Source organism: Cupressus sempervirens, chromosome 4, assembly GCF_028749045.1.
Source record: "Cupressus sempervirens isolate cs-2001-9-10 chromosome 4, ASM2874904v1, whole genome shotgun sequence".
Taxonomy (NCBI): Eukaryota; Viridiplantae; Streptophyta; class Pinopsida; order Cupressales; family Cupressaceae; genus Cupressus; species Cupressus sempervirens.
In genome coordinates, this window is record NC_143121.1 from 378058628 (window position 1) to 378081579 (window position 22952).

General features: G+C 36.0%; 1 pseudogene; it reads right to left on the minus strand.

Annotated features, from left to right (window-relative positions):
- Positions 1 to 11562: 11562 nt before the first annotated feature.
- Positions 11563 to 22952, minus strand: part of LOC149561643 (origin of replication complex subunit 6-like) — a 144783-nt pseudogene continuing 133393 nt past the window's right edge.

Genomic DNA, 22952 nt, shown 5'->3' on the forward strand with positions numbered 1-22952 from the left:
AGCAAGTTTCCCCTGGTCATGATTAAACCTAAGCATGAGGAAGATTTTCACCAAGAGGAGCAAGTATGTTTTGCTCCACAAGGTAATGCCCCAGTGCTATAAAGCTTCATTTTTTTAGCACTGGGAAGGAGCTGCTCCATGAAAAAATATGTTTGATATGCTTGCTATTATTTTCAGCTTCCTATGTGCATGGGAGAAAGAATTGGCTTGTGATGAAAGGCCACTACTTCAACAAGCTAGTCAATGGCTTTGTTTGATTTTTTGTAATTTTAAATTCTTGTATATATTAGAATAAGTGTTTTTAAGCTTTCCAAGAAGTCCACGAGAATATTTGCTCCCTTTTCTGGAGCTCCTAGGAGTTCTTATTTTTTGCTAGTTGTGGAATTTTGTGAAGCTATAGGTGAGATAACATGTCAATTCTTGGTAGTGACTCTATGCCCAATGGATTTATTAAGGTCAATGGTCTATGCTTGGTAGGCAAGCATCCCCTCTGAGTCACCAAGAATGTTGGCCATTTTTGCCCCCCATTCATCCCATCATTGATAATCAATCTGAGAGATCTTCATTTGGTTGGATTCTTTGATGTGGGTTAATGCACTTTTTGGTTGGGTTAACATCTCATGTTAACTCGATCTCTTCATGAGATGAGTTGGCTTGGTTCCTCCATGTGTCAAGCTAGTTCAATTTGTTCATTAATCAAGTTGGCTTGTTTTATTTCATGTGTTGAGTTGTTGGTTAACACACATTTTCTATTAGGGTTAACATTTTGCATTAACCATTTTCACTATTTCAGGGAGTGACTTTTCTCACTGTTGTGAAATCACAAAAACACTGTTGCCTCTTCAATTGAACATTTTGAAATTGTGTTGACCAATAGTTTCATGCCACATGACAAATCCTTCTTGTGTTGGTCTACATTTTAGTAGATAGTTCTCATATTTTCACATTGCTTCCCTTTTCTCTTGTGAAGATACAATGGTCATTAGATCTAGAAGCATCTTAGATATTTTTTAGTACATCTCAGCCATCTATTGGAGAATGAAGAAGATATGCATCTACAGTTGGGTTTTATTCATCTGTTGGGGAGATTTTCATAGCATCTTGGTAATCCATATTCAAATGAAGATTTGCATCAATGGTTCACACATATTCTGGCCAAATTAGATTTATTCCATGTGGTTTAACTTTTTATTTTTCACTATGGGTTAATATTGTGTGTTATCCCATCCCACATTTTTTTGGATAGTGGTGTGAATTTATTTGTTATAGCCATGAAACATTACAAGGACTATTCTTTAATGTTGAACAAAATTCTTTCGCCTCGTTTGTGTGACATCCATGCATCTCCATGCCTAAGTAATGATTGTAATGATCAGATCTTTTTGATTTAATCTCTTATGATTGGGTGCATTTTTTTTGCCCTTCCTCTCACTTCATTATATTAGATTTAATTTCATTATCATATTTATTTTTGATACTCATTTATTGCTACTCTCTGCAACTCAACTCCACTTTGGTTTGGGTTTTAACTCTATAGTTTAGATCTGAGTCATGCCTAATCTATAAAGGCAAGTTGTAAATACTTTTTCTAGGTTCTTCTCTCTTTTTATTTTTGCAGCAATGCTATGCTCTACATTTTTTTCCTTCCATTAGTGAAATTTCTCATTTTCTTACCTATTCTTGCCATTTTTTTATCTATTGCATGCATTTTCCTTATAGTGAATGTTTCTTTTCCATTTTCTTAGATCTATCTATTGTGTGAATTTTGTTAGTGGTTGTTGTATACTGAAATTCATTTCCTTTCAACACTTAAACTAGTTCTAAACCTACATATGGTTTCTTATAAGGTAGATTAGAGTTTGGTTAGTGTATTTTGGTTATTTCATTGATGTGTAGTACATTCATACGTAGAGTTGCAACTACTATATCTATCTTGGTGCATCACCCCTTTTCCCATTCTACATTTCAATTTTATATTCTCCTTCTCCCTTTTCCTTTAAAGTGGTAGTGTAGGTGCATCCTGATAGTAAGGAAGCTAGATTTCTCTGGATATTTAGCCTCAAAGTGCAAGTTCCAAACTTGGAGGTTGTTTCCATATTGTACAAGGTCACTTGAGAAGTAGTTCCTTAGGCAAGGGTGCAAACTTGTGTGTCAATAATGCCTTTGCAAAAGGGGATGGCATTGAATAGCCTAGCAAGTGTGTGTGGTATGCTAGTCAACCCATCAAAAGATGGACCAAATGGTCTAGCAAGTGTGTGTTGCATGCTAGTTAGTCCATTGAAGGATTCAACTTTGAGGGAACTCCATCTCCCGAAAAGAAGATTCAAAAGTGACCTAGGCATAAAGATGGGTGTGTCCTTAAGGGATAAAAACAAGACTGGGCTTGCTAGACTATTAGTAGTCAAAAGGAGGGTCCAAAAACAAGGATCAAGCCTCCCAAACTATCAATAGTTTAGAGAGATATCCAAAAAGAGTCTAAGCCCCAAGGAATTGTCAATACTTCCTAGAATCTAGAAAGAAAGAGCAAGAGAGGGGTAAACATGAAATAAGAATGCATAGATCTGGGTATACCTTAGAAATCATACCAAGCACTAAAATCTGAATTATGCCAAGCTATACATAGAATCCATATTTGTATTCTATGGAAAAAGGATGGGCAAAGTGTATTACCCATGTTAAAGAGATTTCAAATTCTGCAATGGGAGAAATAACTTTAATAAAATTATAGATGTGTCCACGTAAGAGCATTTCCACTATGACATGCCTCCAAGAAGAGAAACATATCAAGAGAAATGAGAAAACTAAAAAAAGAAAGAAAACAAAAAGATCTACTAATTTTGATTCAATAAGATCATATGATAACATGTAATATTATGTCAAGTATGAAAATATCATCACTCCCCAAAGTAGATAGAACAATGACACAATGAAAGGAAAAGACATGGAAGAGAAACTAAGGAGAATCAATTTGGGCCAATAACATGGAGACCAAAAAGAATCAGTGCTACCATATCATAAGAAACCAAGAAGACTATACAAGATTGCTAGTATGAATAATAGAACAAGTATGACATAACATATAATAACATATAGAAGAAAAGAGAAATGAATAGAAAAATGTGTACAACAAGGAAATTACTTTATCATCTTGAGCTCAATAAAGCAACAAATATCATCTACAACAATCAATAGAAATAAAGAAAATACAAGGAAAAATACAACAAAAGAACACAAAGACTACTATGATGAATGTAATCAGCATAAAGCATTACACTTGCCCCCCTATATCATCATGCAATGCTATGGGAAGGATGGTGACTTACAAGAGGAACAATATCCATTATAGTAAGAATCATAGTGAGTTCTAAGCAAGTACTTTGGGAGTTAGTATGCTCATTGCTAGGAGTGATTATAAGTTGTGTAGAAAGCATGTTAGGAAAATAATTATTTATATCAATTAATTCTTCATTACTACAAGCATGTTTATCATCTAAAGTATCTTCCATATCTAGATTAATAGAATTTAAAATATGAATAGAATCATGACATTTATCCATATGCAAAATGTCACCTTTTTTAGCTTCATCCAAAGACTCATGCATGATTTGATCAAAGGAAGGTAAAGGCTTAGATGAAGATATAGGCTTAGAAGAAAAAGATCTTTAACTTGACAGTTCTTGTGACACTAGTGATCATGTTGATTATGAATAATCTTATGAGACACACTAGAAGGATTAAAATTAAATACCATAGGATCCAAAGAAGAAACATCAATGTGTTGGGGTATAGTAGTTGGGGGAATAGATGTAGAAGGTAAAACAAGTTTAGAAGTAAAAATAGAAGATGTGTTGCATAAAAATGTAATCAAGGGAATAAACACTAAGCAACTAATGCATATTCCTACATGATCATGCAAACCTCAAAATATGAAAGATAAACATGTAAATAAAGATAACATGAACATCAAAGTAGCCCTATGGAAACCTCACAAATCACCAAGTGGTTGATGATTTCCTTGCTCATGGGATGTGGTTGCTCACAATTCTTGCAACATAACAATGGGGTAGATAGTGCTTCATGATATGAGGAGAGGGCTTTCCTTTTATAGGAAAAGAGATGCAACGGATGGCTGAGATTGAATGCAAGATGAAGGGCTAGGATCTCTTAGGATCGATGATGTGTCCATGAGGTGGAGGACAAGTAGAATCCATGTGGATTAGGGTTTTTGACCATTCAAAGGGGGAAATATGCTCACACATGTGTGAGCAACCTTTGATGGTGACATGATCAATATGCTTCTCACACATGTCTGAGACAACTTGATTGTCATGCAAGAGGACAAGTGTGCAAGAGGTGTGAGAAGGCATGGCTTCTCACACATGTGTGAGACAACTTGATTCTCATGCAAGAGGACAAGTGTACAAGAGGCATGGAAGACATGAGGGATGAGGAAAGTGTGAACATCCATCACACATGTTAGGTAATGCAAGCATGATTAAGGAAGTGGGTAGGTTTAGCAAGGTGGGTTAGGTTAGAGTTAAAGGTAGGAGCCATGTGCTCAAATAGGATTAAATGTAATATTTTATTCCAAGTGGGATTAGGAAAGGTATTAATTAAGTAAAAAAAGTACTTAATTAAAGTGAATGGGTTAGGATTTAAATAAATCTTAGTTTATTTAAATCAAGGAAAGGCTAGGAATTAGATAAACCTTAGTTTATTTAAATCAAGAATAGGGGAACATAATTAAATAAATGTAAATTTATTTAATTAAATGTAAGGTAATTAAATAAATAATTATTATTTATTTAATTGGTTAGGAAAAGGGGATTTGGACAATTTTAGGTGTCTACATTTTGCCCCTCTTTGATATAGCATTAGTGATGTTATATCAAAGAAGAATAAAATATAGTGGCTAGGAGGATAAGACTAGTAGCATGATACCCCAGTCATGGAAGGATGAGGAAGGATGACGAGGATGGATGGGTATGCCCCCTCAAGAGGACATGTGGGTTAGGAGAACACAGATGTTCTCTCAAAATGGAATGGAGGAGGAAATGAAAAGAGTGATCAAGCCATACTACAATGGTTTGAAGTTCGATATTGTAGTCAACACTATGCACCAAGGTATGAGGAACCAAGATTACAATGTGTCAACTACGTGATAAAAGGGGTCTAATACAACCATGTGCCTTATGAAACCATGATATGGAAGACCATGATTCCTGGGACAATAGGATGCAAAGACCATGATAAATGAAAAAAATACTAATGCTAACAAATAACAAGCAATCATGCACCGAAAACCAAAAGAAAACTAACATTTTGCTCCTAGTCAAGCTGAAAACCCATTAATGGATTGATTGATGATGATTGATTAAGGATGGCAAAGCTAACAATAAGCATAATGCACATCCAAGGATTGGGAAGGATTCATCCCATGATAATGTTCGAAATATGGTCAATGGATTATTAGCTGATTGGGTCAAATTGATGAATTGATTAAGGATTGATGTACAAGATTTGCAAGATTAGATTGATTGGATTAGTATTGATTGCATAGAGAGATTTTTGATTTTTTGATTTTATGGTAGATAGAAGAATGAACATGGATGAGATTGGAAGAATGATGTTGATAGCATGAAGAATGATGAGAGTAGAATAGATTTGATGTGAAAGAATTAGAAGAATTGAAAATTGATTAAAGAATGAATTTGATTGAAGTGAGTAGAAGAACTAGACTTAATGTGATATGAACGAATGCGTAGAATGGATTGGGACCAATGAAAAGGGAGAGCCAAGGCATGGGAAATAGAGGAATAGCAATGTGAGTTGGTGCATGCAAGGAATGGTGGAAGGATATGAGGGGCCAAATGATATGGGATTGGAAAATGCAGAGCGAAGGGACCATGTTTCGAAGGAGTCCAAATGATGCCCCATAGCAAGGATATGAAAATGGAAGGAAGTATGGTGGAAAGGGTGCATGAAAATGGAAAGATGGAACAAAGGCTAGCATATGGAGGAAAAGAAGGCATGTGCTCTACCAAAGCATATATGAACATTTTGATATTGTGCCTCTAATAGTGATCATGAGCATGGGCTTGAAAGGGGAATGGATAAGGGATATGGGAGGGAGGGTATGAAAAAGGGATAATGATATGGAGGGTATGGATGAAATGTGCGATATGAAGGGGATGGGATGGAAGGGATGACCAAGATCAAGGACATATGAAAAAAAGATGGAAGTATGTAGGAGTATGGATGGAAAATGGATGAATGAACATGACAAGGACTATGGAATGCAAGATATGGATAGCATGCCAAGGTCAAATATATGAAAAGATTATGGAAGTATGTAGGATAATGTATGGAGGATGCACAATGGATATGGAAAGTGCATAGGGATGGATGAAAGGAAAGTGAAAGTCAAGATCAAAGATGGAGGAGGATGATGAAGGGTAGATGGAAGCATGAAAAGTATGTATGAAAGAGTGGTATGGATGGAGCTTGCCCCCAGTGTAGAGTGCAAGTGGAAGAAGGAAAAGTGAATGGATGGATAAGTGGAATGGGAAGGAAATGGATACATGATAGGGAGTGAAGGGAGGACTCAAGCATCTAGTTTCATGGATGGTATCCCTTGATATTTATGTCTCTTTCTTTTTTAGTTTTAAGGAATTTTTACTATTTTTTTTCTAGATGTTGGTAGGATAGTAAAAGGAAGGATGAAGTGGATTGGGGAATGGAGGATAACAACTTATGAAAAGGTTTGGATTAAGGGGGTGGTGTGGGTGGGAGGGAGATATGGTTGATGGATGCTAGGTTGGAAGATTTGTGGATGGGTGGATGAAGGAGGTAGAAAGATCATCATTGGCACACACCTTGAAGGGTGATGGAAAAGAGGAAATTGTAGAGGATATGTAAGTTTGGATTTTTGGATATAGGCACCCAAAATGGATGAAGGAGATGGTGGATTTGGGTATGTAAGGATCCAAAATGGATTTTGAAAATGGAAGCTCAGATGGTTTAGGAATGAGGGAAGCCTTTGGATTAGAAGAATTGGATGCCATTTGGAATCTTTCTTTGAGATTCATTGCTACATTAAGTAGCTTTGGGATCCACAAAAATTTTACATTTTTGATTTTTAGCCTGTGTGGCCTTTTGATTTGCTCTTTCTTTTGGATCAGATTTGTCTTTTCTTGGACATGTCATTTAGAGGGGACATGTTGATCCTTGGGCTTTTGTGGATTTTTGGCTTTATTTTCTTTTTCTTTTGCATCCAATTTGTTTCCATTGGCCATGGTATGGGTGCATGGAGGTAAATGAGATGGAGAGCTTATGGATGGTAAATGTTGGAAGGAATTCAAGGAAGTCTGCCTTTGTTGATCTTTACTAGGGCCATGAGGGGATAAAGTGGAAAACATGGATATGGTGGATGGATGTATGTAAGGACCCAAAATGGAAGGAAAGGATGAAGGGTTTGGTAGTGGAATGTAAGGACCTAAAATGGATGGAAGTGAGGAAGGAATGGGAATATGGATATAAGGTCCTAAAATAAATTTGGAAGAGGAATGATGGGAAGCTTTAGGTTTCAAAGGAGGAATTGTGGAAGGTGTACCAACATCTTGAGACATTATTTCTTTAATGGGATACTTATCATTTTCAACACAAGATGCGAGTCCATGTATATGGGGTTCATGAATGGATTGGATAGGTGTGATAGGATCATGTGGAGGATTAGAATCGCAAGGGGGGTTATGAAGGATAATAGAATTGTCAGATGGAGTGGGATCATGAAAAGAAAATGAAGGGGTGCTTTGATCTTGACTTAAAAGGGGATCACATAGTGGAATAAGTGGATCATGAGATGAAATAGGATCATTAGATGGAATGGAAGGAATGGAACCATGATATGGAGTGATTTGATCTTGACATGGAGGAATATTAATGGATGGCATGGAAGGAAGTTCTTCATGAAGTGGAGGGTCTATGGATGCTAACTCATGAGATGGAGTGGAATTGGAGGTACATGGAATGTCTTGATCTTTATTAGGAAGGGAATCATGAGATGGACTAGGAGGGATAAATGAATCTTTAGGGATAGGAGAATGATGGGATGGATAAATGCTTGGATCTAGAGGAAAAGAGGAATCTAAAATGTCATGCTTTGGAGGAAGGTCTTGAGATGGAATTGGGGGTATGAATTTGGGTGATTGGCTCTCTTCATTTTGTATTTTACACTTAGCCAAGAATGATGAGAAATACCCCTTATGAGGTGGAGATGATGTTTTTGGAGGATTAGGATTATGTGAAGGTTGAACTATGGGTAGGGGATTGCATGGAGGGTTTGGGTTGGATGGGACATGAGGACTATGATCTTTGAAACATGGGGGAAGAGGACACATGGCATGGAAGGTGGCCTCTTCCTATTGGCTTTCTAAGAGATAATTCTTTAGTTGTTCCATTTCTATGGCAAGGACATTTGTGTTTGGGGAAGTGTGTGGGCTAGGAATGGAATTGTATGCAGTTGAAGGATAATGAGGTAGCTTTCCCTTGTCAAATGTAGAAGAATAATGGACATGAGATGGATGAGAGTTGGATATGAAATTTTGAGGATGAATTTGATGTGTAGGTTGAACGGGAGGTATAACTCCATACTGTCTTTGAAGATTGTCAACCATTTGATTAACCAAATTCAGATCCATAGATGTTAGATGAAGAGTGATGAAATTTTTTATTATGGATGGAAGATGAACTTAGGACTAGGAGTTTTAGAATTTGACTTTATTCAAATTGGATTTGACTTGATATTGATTTGATTGAATTTGATTTGATATGATTGGATATAATTTGATTGAATTAGGGTTTGATTGGATTTGATAAAAACCCTATGATATTGCAAACAAGTGAAAGTGGGATTTGAATTAAAGTCCAATGTTGATGATAATGCTCCTATGTCCAAAGTAGAATGATTTTATGAAGATTAAATTAGAAGAATATTTGAATAGATGAAGAAATATTGATTGATTTTGGACGAAGATGTAAATGGATTGAATTAGGAATTGATTAGAAATGACTAGATTTGACAAGGGATTGGATTAGAAGGATGATGATGTGGAGAATTGAATTCAGAATGCATTATGATATTGGTGGAGGAAATTGAAGTTGGATGATGATGAAGCATGACTAGGGTGAAGATTTTGAAGTAGATTGACTGATTAGGAAGACAAAGAAATGATGTGGACAAAGAGCAATGATCAAGGAATGGTTTGAATGATGAAGAAAAGAGATGTGTGAGGGTTATGACTTTGATGGAAAGAAGATGTGATGTGGAATTGATGTGGACAACTTGACTAAGAGGACCTAAGCCAAGACTTCTTTTTTTTGTTTATTGAGATTTTTTTATTTTTATTTTTTTTTAAACTTTTATGATTTTTTTTTAGATTTTTATGTTTTATGATGTTTTTGGATTTTTTATAGATTTAAGATGAAAAATCAAACAAGGAAATATGTACAAGGAAAGTGTCTTTCAAACACTCAAGAACGTCGAACACACCGACAATCCTGTAAAGTGTAAGGTTGCAACTAGGATGTACAAGGATCAACTAGAGGGTGTCCTCAATATATGCAAGGTATGTGAGGCCCAAATCTGTGGATGAAAGAAAATACTACCACATAGCTGGGGGGAGATGGTAACCCAGATCTCCTCCTTCACTTCCCAAAGGTATAAATTTCTTTGGGGCTTAGCCAAGAGTGACAATATTATGCTTCCAAGACAGGTGTCTTTCGATTCACCTCCTAATTTTTATACTCCACCAGAACACTAGAGTTGAGATCATCCCAAGGGGTGATGAAATCCTCAAGTAGGACTCCTAAAAAAAAGAAAAACAAGACCACTTATTTCTTGTGCACCCAAGATCACCCAAAGGCACGAGGGGAGAGAATATGTAAGTGGTCTTGGGGTTTAAAAGACACACGTTCTTTTCCAATGAAACTTTAGATTTTTTAATCTACTTTGAAGACACACATGATTAAAGCATACAATGTTCTTTCCAACTTGACAACGTCATAAAAATTGAGTGTTTTCCAACATAAGTAAATCGAGCATCATCAACATAAGCAAATGTGGAAAGGAAAGCATCAATTTTTGTTATGCATTCAAGAGTGAGTGATTGTTTGTTTTAAGCACCAAAATGAAATGTGTATGCAATGTTCATTGATCCTTAGACATGCAAGATAATGTTGTCATTCATTCCAAAGCAAAAGTTTTCGATTAACCATGCATTCAAGATTGAGTTTGATTGTTTTAGCATTTAACCATGCATTCAAAGATGAGTGTTTAATAATAAAAGTTCATTCCCAAAACAAATTTAAAGCAAAATTTGCAAGCAATATGGTTAGTGAGAAAATATCCCTGTAAAAAACACAAGTTAGTACAGCAAAAATATAGGACAAATGTGAAACAACCCTACAATGAAAAGGTTAGCACAAAATTTGGACTTTGAAAAAAAAAATAGAGATCTAAACTACATCAAAATCTCATGAAACCAATATCATCATGACGGGCTTGGAATTAGCTTTTGAAAATATTTTATTTTTAAAAAATGGAGCTTGTATGCTCAAGTTATGAGCAAAAAATGGAAGGTTGCTCCTTATGGCTTAGTAGGGCATGTGGACTACTGATGCAGTGCTGACATCAGTGACTTGTGAGAAAAAATTTGACAGTTAGGAGAATTTCAAGCAATTTTTTTTGTTTTTTTTGATGTTTTTGAAAAAAAAGAAATCTTAGGGTGCATTAAAAAAGATAAATATGATTGTTTAAGACTAAAATAGAAAAGACAATAAAATTTTGTTTTGGTTTTCCTTTTGCATTTTTGAAAGAAAAATAATAAAAAAGATTTTTTTTTTTTAAAAGGAAATGTGCAGAGGGTTTGAGCATAGTAGAGGACACAACAGCTGTGCGATGTGTAGGAAGGGTTTTGGGTAGAGCCGAGCAAAGAGGTGGTTTTGGCATTCTGTGGAGTGTTAGTGTTGGTGGTGGCCATGAGGGATTTGAGTGAGGAGGAGGGGTTTAAAGCGGTGGTAGGGTTTTGGAAAGGTGGTGACATTTGGAAGTGGGGCTTACAGGCATTGTAGGGTGAGCCGTGGGTGAAGGAAGTGGAGAGGGGTGGAGGTGATGGTGTTGCAGGGAGGTGGCTGAGGGGAGCAGATGTGGCTAGGGTGGGGTTGGGCTGAGCAGAGGGCACCGTAGGTGGTGAAAAATCTTAGAGGGGTGTTGTAGCAGGTTTGCACAAAGGGCAAAGAAAATTTTGTGACACCGAGCTAGTCACAGGGACGGGGCAGTAGTTTCTTGGGTGGTTGCGAGTGGCATTCACTGTGGTGGTTGGGGAGGAGTGAAAGGAGTGTCTCAGCAAGTGATGGAGGAATTGGGGTTGAGCGGCAACGTAAGGGTTGGGAGGAAGAGCCACGGCCTGCACAAGAGAGAGGAGGAAGTAGTTGTGGGAGGTAGAGGGTTAGCAGTGGTGGAGATGGCAATAGTAGTCATGGTAGCTGAGATCGTAGTGGCAGTCACGTCAAAGGTGGTAGAGCCAGTGACATGTTGAAGGGAGCGGCCACTTGTGGGCTGCGACAAGAAGAAGGCGGTGGCGATGGATAGGGAGCAAGGGGTAGCCACTGATTGTAGAGCCGAGTGTAGGGGAGGGTTGTGGCCATGGGCTTTGGAGGAGGTGGTGCAGGGGCAAGGCTCGCGGGTGCCATCGTTGGTGGCGTCATGGGTGCCCAAACTGCACTACAAAAACAAACTTAATTATTTTTTTGTTTTTGAATTTTTTTTTTTAAAACATAAATGAAGTAAAGAAAAATAACATGGACCCTCCCCACTTTTTTTTAAAATTATTTTTAAATCTATTAATGAAGGAGTAATTTTATTTTTTCTCTTTTCTATTAACAAAGAGTATATTCAACATATATACACCCTAGAACTTGAAAATAAAGCAATAAGAAATGAAATATAGAGTGTTGTATTGCAAAAGACTTCCCTTATGTCCTCCAGATGCGATGATGGGCTTTATGGCTCGATTAGATGATCCTAATGAAACTTGATCCCCAAATGCTTCCTCAACCTACAAGCTCATAAAATACTCAAAAACACATTAGATTGTTAGTTCAAACCCGTGAAGTGGGTCCCATCGAGCGTGCCAAAAATGTGTTGCATAAAGATGTAATCAAGGGAAGAAACACTAAGCAACTAATGCATATTCCTATAGGATCATGCAAACCTCAAAATATGAAAGATAAACATGTAAATAAAGATAACATGAACATCAAAGTAGCACTATAGAAACCTCACAAATCACCAAGTGGTTGATGATTTCCTTTCTCATGGGATGTGGTTGCTCACAATTCCTGTAGCATAACAATGGGGTAGATAGTGCTTCATGAAATGAGGAGAGGGCTCTCCTTTTCTTGGAAAAGAGATGCAACGGATGGCTGAGATTGAATGAAAGATGGAGGACTAGGATCTCTCAGGATCAATGAGGTGTCCATGAGGTGGAGGACAAGTAGATTCCATGTGGATTAGGGTTTTTGACCATTCAAAGGGAGAAATATGCTCACACATGTGTGAGCAACCTTTGATGGTGACATGATCAATGAGGTGTGAGAAGCATGGCTTCTCACACATGTGTGAGACAACTTGATTCTCATGCAAGAGGACAAGTGTACAAGAGGTGTGAGAAGGCATGGCTTCTCACACATGTGTGAGACAACTTGATTCTCATGCAAGAGAACAAGTGTGCCAGAGGCATGGAAGACATGAGAGATGAGGAAAGTGTGAAAATCCCTCACACCTGTGTGAGGATTCCTCACACATGTGTGAGCACACACTTAGGATTAAAAGGTGATTAGCCAGGATGATTAGGCAAAGAAAGCATGATTAAGGAAGTGGGTAGGTTTAGCAAGGTGGGTTAGGTTAGAGTTAAAGATAGGAGTCATATGCTCAAATAGGATTAAATGTAATATTTAATTCCAAGTGGGATTAGGAAAGGGATTAATTAAGTTAACAAAGTACTTAATTAAAGTGAATGGGTTAGGATTTAAATAAACCTTAGTTTATTTAAACCAAGGAAAGGATAGGATTTAGATAAACCTTAGTTTATTTAAATCAAGAAAAGGGGAACATAATTAAATAAATGTAAATTTATTTAATTAAATGTAAGGTAATTAAATAAATTATTATTATTTATTTAATTGGTCAGGAAAAGGGGATTTGGACAATTTTAAGTGTCTACAAAAGATAGAGTAGGCAAGACTGGCACAAGTTAATTTAACCCTTCAGTAGGATAAGTTCCATGATCTTGGCTACTTTATGTTTTTTATAATCTTTGTATAGATGATAAGGATGAGAAGGTGTCTTTTTAGGATGAGATGGCCAATTAAAATCAATCTCAACACAATATCTAGGGTGTGTTGGTTTATAAAGAGAATGATTAATAGTAATAATGTTTCCATCATGAGGAAATTTAATAAGTTTATGAATAGAAGAAGCTACAACTTGCATGAAAGGAAGCCATGGAATACCAAGATTAACTTGAAATTGATTGGAAGTAGGAATAACAAAAAAGTTAGTATAAAAAACTTTCCCTAATAAATAAACATGTAAAGTGATAGAACCTTGAGGATAGTGAAGAAAACCATTACAAGTTTGAATCCACATAGGAGTAGTATTATAAGCATCTCTATGTAGCCCTTTGTTAAAAAGGTGTTCTTCAGTGATAAAATTCACAAAGAGGGAGGATCAACCAAAGTATCACAAGAATGGATATGATTAACTCTAGCAATGATGTAAAGAGGACCATTAGGTGCCTTAAACATATTAGATTGACTATAACTAATAGGGGGTGTCTGTTCAGGTGTAGGCAGAGAAGGAATCAAAGGTTGAGATGATAACTCAACATGATTAACCACATGATTCTCTTCTTGTATTTTTTTATCATATTTAACATGGTTATTGAAAGAAGAAGGTTGAATAAAAAAAATTGACAGAGAAGGTAAAGGATTATTGTAAACCTATAGATTTTGATTAGGTGATGTAACAGATTTATCAAAGTTATTAACTTGGTAATAAATATATATAGCCTTCGAATCAATAAAGTCCTTAATAGTATTCTTCAAACCATAACACATTTGGGTATGATGACTCAGTTGATAGTGATATTGATAGAAAGCATTTGGATCAAAAGACTTAGGCAAAGGTTTACTAGGATCAATAAGATACATTGGAGAAAGAATAAGAACAAGAGCATGAATCAATTTAGTCATCATCTTAGATAAATTTTCATATAATTGAGTATACTAAAGATTAGGATGAAATATAGAGGAAAAAGTAATCATACCTCTAGATGTAGTAGCAACTTGATCATCAATTGTATTTGTAGATTTAATTTTGATGAAATTGTTTAGCTTAGAGAACTTATTTAAATTTTTGGAGCATCATTTTTATTACTAGGAAAATGAGCCATTGGAGTAGAGCTTTTGAGTTGACTCACTTGTAACTAGTAATGGTGAAGCACTACACATAGATTGAAAAGGAGGTATACTCAATAAGAATAATCTTATCCCTAATGTCTTTTTACAAATTAAAAATATAGATGTGAAGGATATCATGATCAAGCACTAGATAATAACTATGGGCATACAAGTGCTTAAATCTACCAATAAAAACCAATAACTTACTTTATAACATTCTACTTACAATGCATTAAGTCAATTAAAGAAAATTTTAAACTAATATTATTCTAAAACTATTGAATGAAAGAATTGGAAAGAGCTTGATGTTAGTTTAAAGAATAATTTTGACAACTGAGTGTCAATACACTTAATCATTTTTCCACTAAACAATGCCAAACAAAGAGTAGGTGCCGAGTAATCTGATGTGTCGAGCTATATCAAGTGCCGAGTAACAGTAGGTGCCGAGTGATATAGTTTTGGTTAGGTGTTGAGCTATCCAAGAAACAGCATGTGTGGAGCATCAGCAATGCTTCAGGAGTCGAGTAACTCAGAATATTAGCATAAGAGTTTGTAATTGCACAAACTATGATGCAAACAATTTTTGTAGCTGACATAAGATAAATATCCAAAGATATAGAGATAAGAACGAATCTTTTACATTTCCTATGCAATTTGCATGCAGCCAATTGGAAAAATTGGAAAGTCATGCAACCAATTAGCAAAAGACAAGTATTGAGTGGGAAATTAAGATTCAATGTGGATCGTAGATCCATATCTAACCCTAAATCCTCAAATTTCTTTATAAGGAAGATGAAATTTCATTGTAAAGACATATGAGTGGACATACAAGGGTGCACAAGGAAATCTATTTTCAGAAGTGAGGACTATCAAATCACAAAAGGATCAAGATCAGAGAAAGCGGAACAAGTGCCTGCATTCAACAATCAAGGATTGTAATCTATTAGGTTCATTATACCTAATACTTTCTAGCAATTGTATTAGAATGAAAATCCTATGGTGATAGGTTAGCTTAACAACTATTTCATAGATCCTTTAATTAAGTGATTAAATCCTTTAACAGGGTGACACTTCATGTTAAGTGTTTGAAATCCTTTAACCAGGCCACTATTGACACAGTGTAAAGCCTTTAACAGGGCAGACCATCAGAAGTGGTTGAACAATATTGCTGCAGTAATTTTTTGTGGGTATCATCCCCACCCCAGTTTTACCTTCTTATTCCTAGAGGGTTTCTGGGTTACCAAATTCCAGTGTTATGTGTTGTTGATGCATGTCTTAGTTTCATGTTTATTTGATGTATTTACATGTATGCAATTTACTTCCACCTAAAAGTTTTATTGGCTAAAGTGTGATACTTATGATTCACCCCCCCCCCCCTCCTCTCATAAGTACTCTTTCCATATTTGAATATTCCAACAATTGGTATTAGAGAAAATCCAAGTTCTCACAAAGAAAAGCCTAACAGATTGGAGGAAAAGATTTAAAGATGGAAGCTTTCAAACTTGGAAAGATCATTGAAAATTAGGTGATAGATGTGCAACTTGCTCTACATAGCTTGGAGGAATTTAGAAACAAGTTGAGAAATTCATTAAAAAAAAAGGAAGGATCTAGCCATAGCTGAAAATGAGATAAACTACAAAGAGATTGATACCACCAACATATTTTCCAATGGAGACACTAAAGAGTTTGATGCAGAAATAGCAAAACTGATGGAGAAAAATAAAGCTCAAACAGAGGAGATAAGATCTCTCAAGATGGAACATGAATCATAGGCCATAATGATATGTGAAATTACTGAACAAATGAAAAGAGCAGTTGATGACAACGTCATGATAGAAAATGACAAAAGAAATCTTGCAAACAGACTTGAAGAAAAATGTACTAAATTGACAAGGATCTCAAACATGCAGATGGATACACTTGCCCAAATGATGAACCTTCATCATGAACTCAATCTGAAAGATATTGAGATCTCTACTTTGAAGATGCAAAATGAACAAATGTGGAATGAATTGAATAGAGAAAAAGAGGTGGCAGAGAATCTCAACAAGTCAAGTGAAGCCATCAAATATTTTGAGCAATTACTAAAATCCCCAAGATCAACCCATGATACATCAGGACTTGGATACAATAGCACTGAAGTTGGAGAATCATCAAAGAGTGTAGAACAAAGAAGTGATAAAGGTAAAGATGTTAAACCTACATGTCATTTCTATGGAAAGAAAGGACATACATCTAATGTATGTAGAAGCAAGAATGCCCATAAGCATGATAAACCTAAAAGTATAAACCATTGGCATAAATGCAAGAAGAAAGGTCATCAAGCATATGAATGTAGAACCAAAACTACTAAGACATCAAGATTTGATGGACATTGTTATAATTGCAAAAAGTATGGACATAGAGCTTTTGAATGTAGATCAAAGCCTATGTGGACATTAAATCAACCAACAAAGACATCAAACCATGAATTTTGCGATTACAACACCAGGTACAGTTGTCACTATTGTCAAGAATATGGACATATACCCCAGAATTGCATAAGAACACATTTCAAGGGAAACTATAAAAGATGGTTGAGTCAAACTACATGTTTTAGTTGCTTAAAAATTGGTCATGTCAGCAAGAATTGCCCAATAAGGTCAAAGGCATCAAGTTCTGAGTTCAGCAATGGAAAGGCAAAGATAGATGTTGGACATATCAGAAGTGAAATGAATAAGACATGAAAGAAGAAAGATGAGTATAGCACATCAAGTGCAAAGATCACTTCACCTAATAGGTCAAGTGATCACACTTCATCAAATTAAGCAAGAATAAGTGTGTGGGATTGATAAACCAAGTTACATCATACATCAGTCCCAAGACATAGAAGAACTACAAAGAAGAAATCAGCATAAGAAAATATGCCAAGTCAAAATTGAGAATTTTGCAAGATCTGTCAAAGTTGTCTTCAGGTGCCGAGTTGCTAATAGCGACCGAGTTGATAAATGATGCTGAGCTATGAAATATCAATAGGAGCCAAGTCATGTTGAAACCCTTCAAGTGTCGAGTAGACAGTTGTCAGCGCACTAAGCATTAATTACTCTATTTTGAAGGGTACATAAATTTGATTTTCGATCATTTTCCCACCATTCAAATGAGAAGCAAAGTTGAAAAGAGTAGAGAAGATCAAGGTCAGCTCAGAAGCCATTTGTGATGATTTCAATAGTGACTCAGGACAAGTTTCATCGATTTGAGGTATTTTACTTAAGCGCTGAGCTACATAGAATTTATAAACTTGTTTAAATTACAAACCCTAGTTTGGAAAACAATGGCATCTGGGTTAGGAACCACTAAGGGTAGAGAGAGTCATGAGATACAACTGGATAGAAATGAAGTTAAACAACTTGAATTCAAGCCCATTCCAGAAGTAGCATACAAGAATGATCTCGCAGGTGCATTATCAGTTATTCTAGATAAAGTTGTTATGGTCCAAGATGTTTGCAGATGTTATAATTGAAAAATTGGAGCCATAGGAGATTTAGAGATCTACAATGCATATGACAAGCTATGTGAGAATAGAAGACTGAAAGATGAGTTCTCAATAATAGAAAGAAAAGGATTAACCAGAACCCTAGAATTTCTGATTATTTTCAAAACTGAATGGGTACAGATAGTTTTGAGCAGAATACACAATGGAGCTTTTTGGTTCGAGTCAGGGGTAGTAAAATTCACCAAAAAAATTGTTGATAGGGTTACTGGTATTCCAACCCTAGATTGGCCAAAGACCATGCGGAGTGAAAAAAGGGAAGTAATAGAGAAAAACACAAGTGCTAAATGGAATAATAGAGGAATGACTATTGACACAGTCACAGATCCCCTACTAGATTTTGCTATGAGAATCATTTCACACAAATTCTATCAATTAAGTAGGTTAAATAGTGTACCTTGTATAGAAATTGATGTTGCATACAAGATAATTAAAAAGGATCACACTTATGATTTAGCGGAGCTCATGTTTCAACAGATTAATGAAAATCTGGGAGCTATAAGGAAGAGCAAGGGAGCTTAATGCAAATTTGGATCAGTTTTGGTGTGCATATTTTTCTATCTGATGAAAGAATTCCCTTCAATGGGTAAGGTAAGATGGAGTCCAGACAAAACGATTCTTGAACAAATCAATGGATACATTGAACAGATGGGTGAAAATTTTGATGCCCAAATGACTAGTTACTTTGAGGACTTCAAAAAGTCCATGAAACAAAGAATGAGGATTCCAGTCTCATTGATTGAGAAATATGAAAAGGACATTTTTTTTCTTGTAGATATAGATTATACCTATATACAAGCAATTATACCTAGAGTAAGATGGCTTAGGCCACTAGGTTATGAACTTTATATTGATCAAGCTTTTGCAGCGATAATAGCTGCAAAAGCTTTTGGAACCTATGACATTGTTAAATCAAGGGTGATAACAGATTTGAAGATTGCTTCTGCAATAAAGAAGAAAGAAAAAATGGTGAGACAAATCAAGAGAAAATTTGGTGTTGAAGAAGAAGGAACAGCAGAAGAGGAAGGAGAAGACATTGAAGAAGAGGGAGATAAACCTCAAGGTCTGACTCAAGGGTTAGGAGAAGATAAAGAGGAAAGTGCTGAGGAAGAGGAAGCTGAGGAAGCACAAGTTAAAAGAAAAGCCACAACTCCTCCTGCTACTCAATCCAAGGGAAAGAAAGTAGCTACTCCTGCACCAAAGAGACCTACCACAAGGGCTGTAGCACAAAAAGCCCAAGAGGAGGCAAAAGGAAAGAAGAAAGACTCAAAGAAGACTACTGCCAAGTCTAAGAAAAGAAAATTTATTGCCCAGCCTGAAACAGATAAGGGGAAGATAGAGTCAGAGGACAACAATCAATTTCAAGTGGTAAGACACAAACCTCAAACTGTTGTTGATAAATTATGTTCAAAAATTAGGAATGATGATTTGAAAGGTTTAAAGAACCTGAATTTTTCTAAGTTCACCAAAGAAGAGAAAAATAAATTAGAGGAATCTATGTATGCTATGATGGCTGAATATAAGCACACACCTCTAGAATTAGATGAATCAATGCCGAAAGAATTGTATAAAATTGTAGAGGATAAATGGCATTTTTTTTACAAATGGAAAAGGAGATAAGGGAGTCAACATTAGCTATATTATTGCCTAATTTGACTAGAGATCAAGTAACAAATGTAGTAAAAAGGCATAATAATAGATTCACTCCCAAGCATAGATCATTCAGCATATTACAGAATAAAATTGAAGAGGTAGTTACAAAATCCACAAGATTGTGGAGAATAGTTTACAAGAAAATAGAAGATGTGTATAATGAAGAATTTAAGGCAGAGGCAAGTGCCAAGATAAGAGAAAAGAAGATGTCAGGAACCAAGGAAAAAGAGAAAGAACAAGTGGAGAAGAAAGCTGAAGAAGAAAAGGAAGAAAAGTCACATATAGAGGAGAAAGAGGAAGAGAAAGATACAGCTAAGCCACAAGATCAAAGTATGCAAGACACACAAGTATCTCCTCCTAGTCCTCCTCATGCCACCATCACACCTATAGATATTATAAAAATAAAAAATGTTACAGACACTTCAAATCCAAACATCAATCCATTAATTGTAGAGGATTTAGAAATCCTTGACCAATCATCACTAGTAGCAAAATTAAGTTCAAATCCTGTATTGGTCAGTGTTGATGAATTACAGAATCCAGAAGTTAAAACAAAGATAGTCAAGGTAAAAGCACAAGTGCCACCCTCGACCATACAAACTACTAGTATTCTATTTCTTCCACCACCATCTCCACCAAGTGTAGTCACTTATACACTTCAAATGCCAAGCACAGTAGCAGGGGAAATAAAACAAACATCTGAACAACCAACAAGTTCAACCCCACCTAGTGATCATAAAAGGGATAGTCAAGCTAAAGAAAAAGATGAGACAAAGAAGAAGAAGGAGTCTGCAATACAAACACTGGTTGCATTACCAAAATATGGTACTCCAACACAGACTCTTCAGCAGCTGAGCACAGATGGGTTACAACTACAAATCAGGACACCAGGCTCGAGCTCATCAAAGGCAGTCAGGAAACTTCACTATGGAGTTCCTGAGCTTGATGAATAAATAAAGATCCCATATTATGAATCTAGCACTCTCATTGAAGAGAAGATCAATGAAATTCAGAGTGCATTAGACAAAACAAGGAGACAAGAAGCATTAAGAAAAGAACACAAGTATAAGCTTACCTTGAATGAAATCAAAGATATATTCACAAAAGCTTTCTGCTTACAATCTCCAGATGAGTCAAGACAAATTATAGAGCAACTATCTAATATAGTTGACTAGGTGACTAGTGAAGACCAAGAAACAAACGCTAGATTGCTCGAATGGTCAGAAAGGAAGTTCCAAGGCAAGGTAAATAATAAAATATCTGGTGATATAGCACTGTCACAAGAAGAATTGGCAAAGAAAATTAAAATAGTTAAAACTATACTAGGAAACATCTTTTCCCTGTACATCAAGTTGTGTGATTTTTCCACATTCACACAGGACACTAGCCAGAAAATACTGAGCTTGGAGAACAATCTAAAGATTTCTAGCATGCAACTCCCCATAAATCTAGCTCAGAGTGAGAAGCATTTTGCCCAATCGCTTCACACACAAAGAGAGTTAGTTGTCTTAGCAGTAGAGGAGGCAATGACAAATGCTAAATTGATACAAATTCAATCCTCAATAACTCCTCATTTGGAACTACTTCACAAGGAGCAGATAAATGCAGAGACAGTCCTCAAGAAAGACCCCAATTTTTCTTCATCTGATGGACTTGTACACCTAGCAGCAGAGATTTCCATCTAGCATAAGTCATTGGATGTCACACTAGCAAATTGGGATGCAGCTCTGAAGGTACTCCTTGAAGTAAATAGTACATTTTTGGCCAAGTATGGCATTTCCTTGTAAGACCCTTGACATTAGTGTCAAAAAGGGGGAGAATAAGTATGGGGGAGTTAAGTACAGGAATAAAATGACAAGAGGGGGAGATAGCAAATTTTGAGATACCAAATTTTGATTAATTAGAATGCAGAAACTGGATAGAAATCACTGAGTGTACATACAGGATCAACTAACAAGGAGTCATAAGGATCTTAGTTAAGTGTTTTTGCCACTCATGTCAAAGGGGGAGATTGTTAGTTTAAAGAATAATTTTGACAACTAAGTGTCAATACACTTAACCATTTTTCCACTAAACAATGCCGAACAAAGAGTAGGTGCCGAGCAATATGAAGTGCTGAACTATATCAAGTGCCGAGTAATAGTAGGTGCAGAGTGTTAACAAGTTTCGAGTGTTAACAAGTGTCAAGTGTTAACAAGTGTCGAGTATTAACAAGTGCTGAGTGTTAACAAGTGCCGAGTGTTAACAAGTGTCGAGTAACAGTAGGTGCCGAGTGATACAATTTTTCTTAGGTGTCAAGCTATCCAAGAAACAACATATGCCAAGCATCAACAATGCTTCAAGAGCCGAGTAACTCAAAATATTAGCATAAAAGTTTGTAATTGCACAAACTATGATGCAAACAGTTTTTGCAGCCGACATAAGATAAATCTTGAAAGATATAGAGATAAGAATGAATCTTTTACATTTCCTATGCAATTTGCATGTAGCCAATTGAAAAACTTGGAAAGGCATGCAACCAATCAGCAAAAGACAAGTATTGAGCAGGAAATTGAGATTCAATGTGGAAAGTAGATCCATATCTAACCCTAAATCCTCAAATGTCTTTATAAGGAAGATGAAATTTCATTGTAAAGACATATGAGTGGACATACAAGGGTGCACAAGGAAATCTATTTTTAGAAGCGAGGATTATCAGATCACAAAAGGATCAAGATCAAAGAAAGCAGAAAAGGTGCCTACATTTAGCAATCAAGGATTGTAATCTATCAGGTTCATTATACCTAATACTTTCTAGAAATTGTATTAGAATGAAAATCCTAGGGTGATAGGTTAGCTTGACAGCTATTTTGTAGATGCTTTAATTAAGTGATTAAATCCTTTAACAGGGTGACACTTCATGTAAAGAAGGAATGGAAGTAGGATGAAGTCTCATAGGAAGTAAAATACAAGCAAGATCGACACTTAAAGGATTGGATACTTGTATAGAAGTAGTCATAAGAGGTACAGAATGTGTACATATGCCTGAAAAAGTGGTATAAAGTACAATAGTTGTGGAAGGAGGAGGATATCCTAACTCTAAAGCACATTCTATCACAGGCTTAACATGAGAATTTATTGGTGAGATATACCATGCAAGATAGAAATATTATTGTCATTGTTGTTAACGAGATTCTTAAGAGCTTCGATAATAGCAACACTACCAAGATTCTAATTTTCTTAAGCAAGTCAACTTTCCAATTTATCAAAT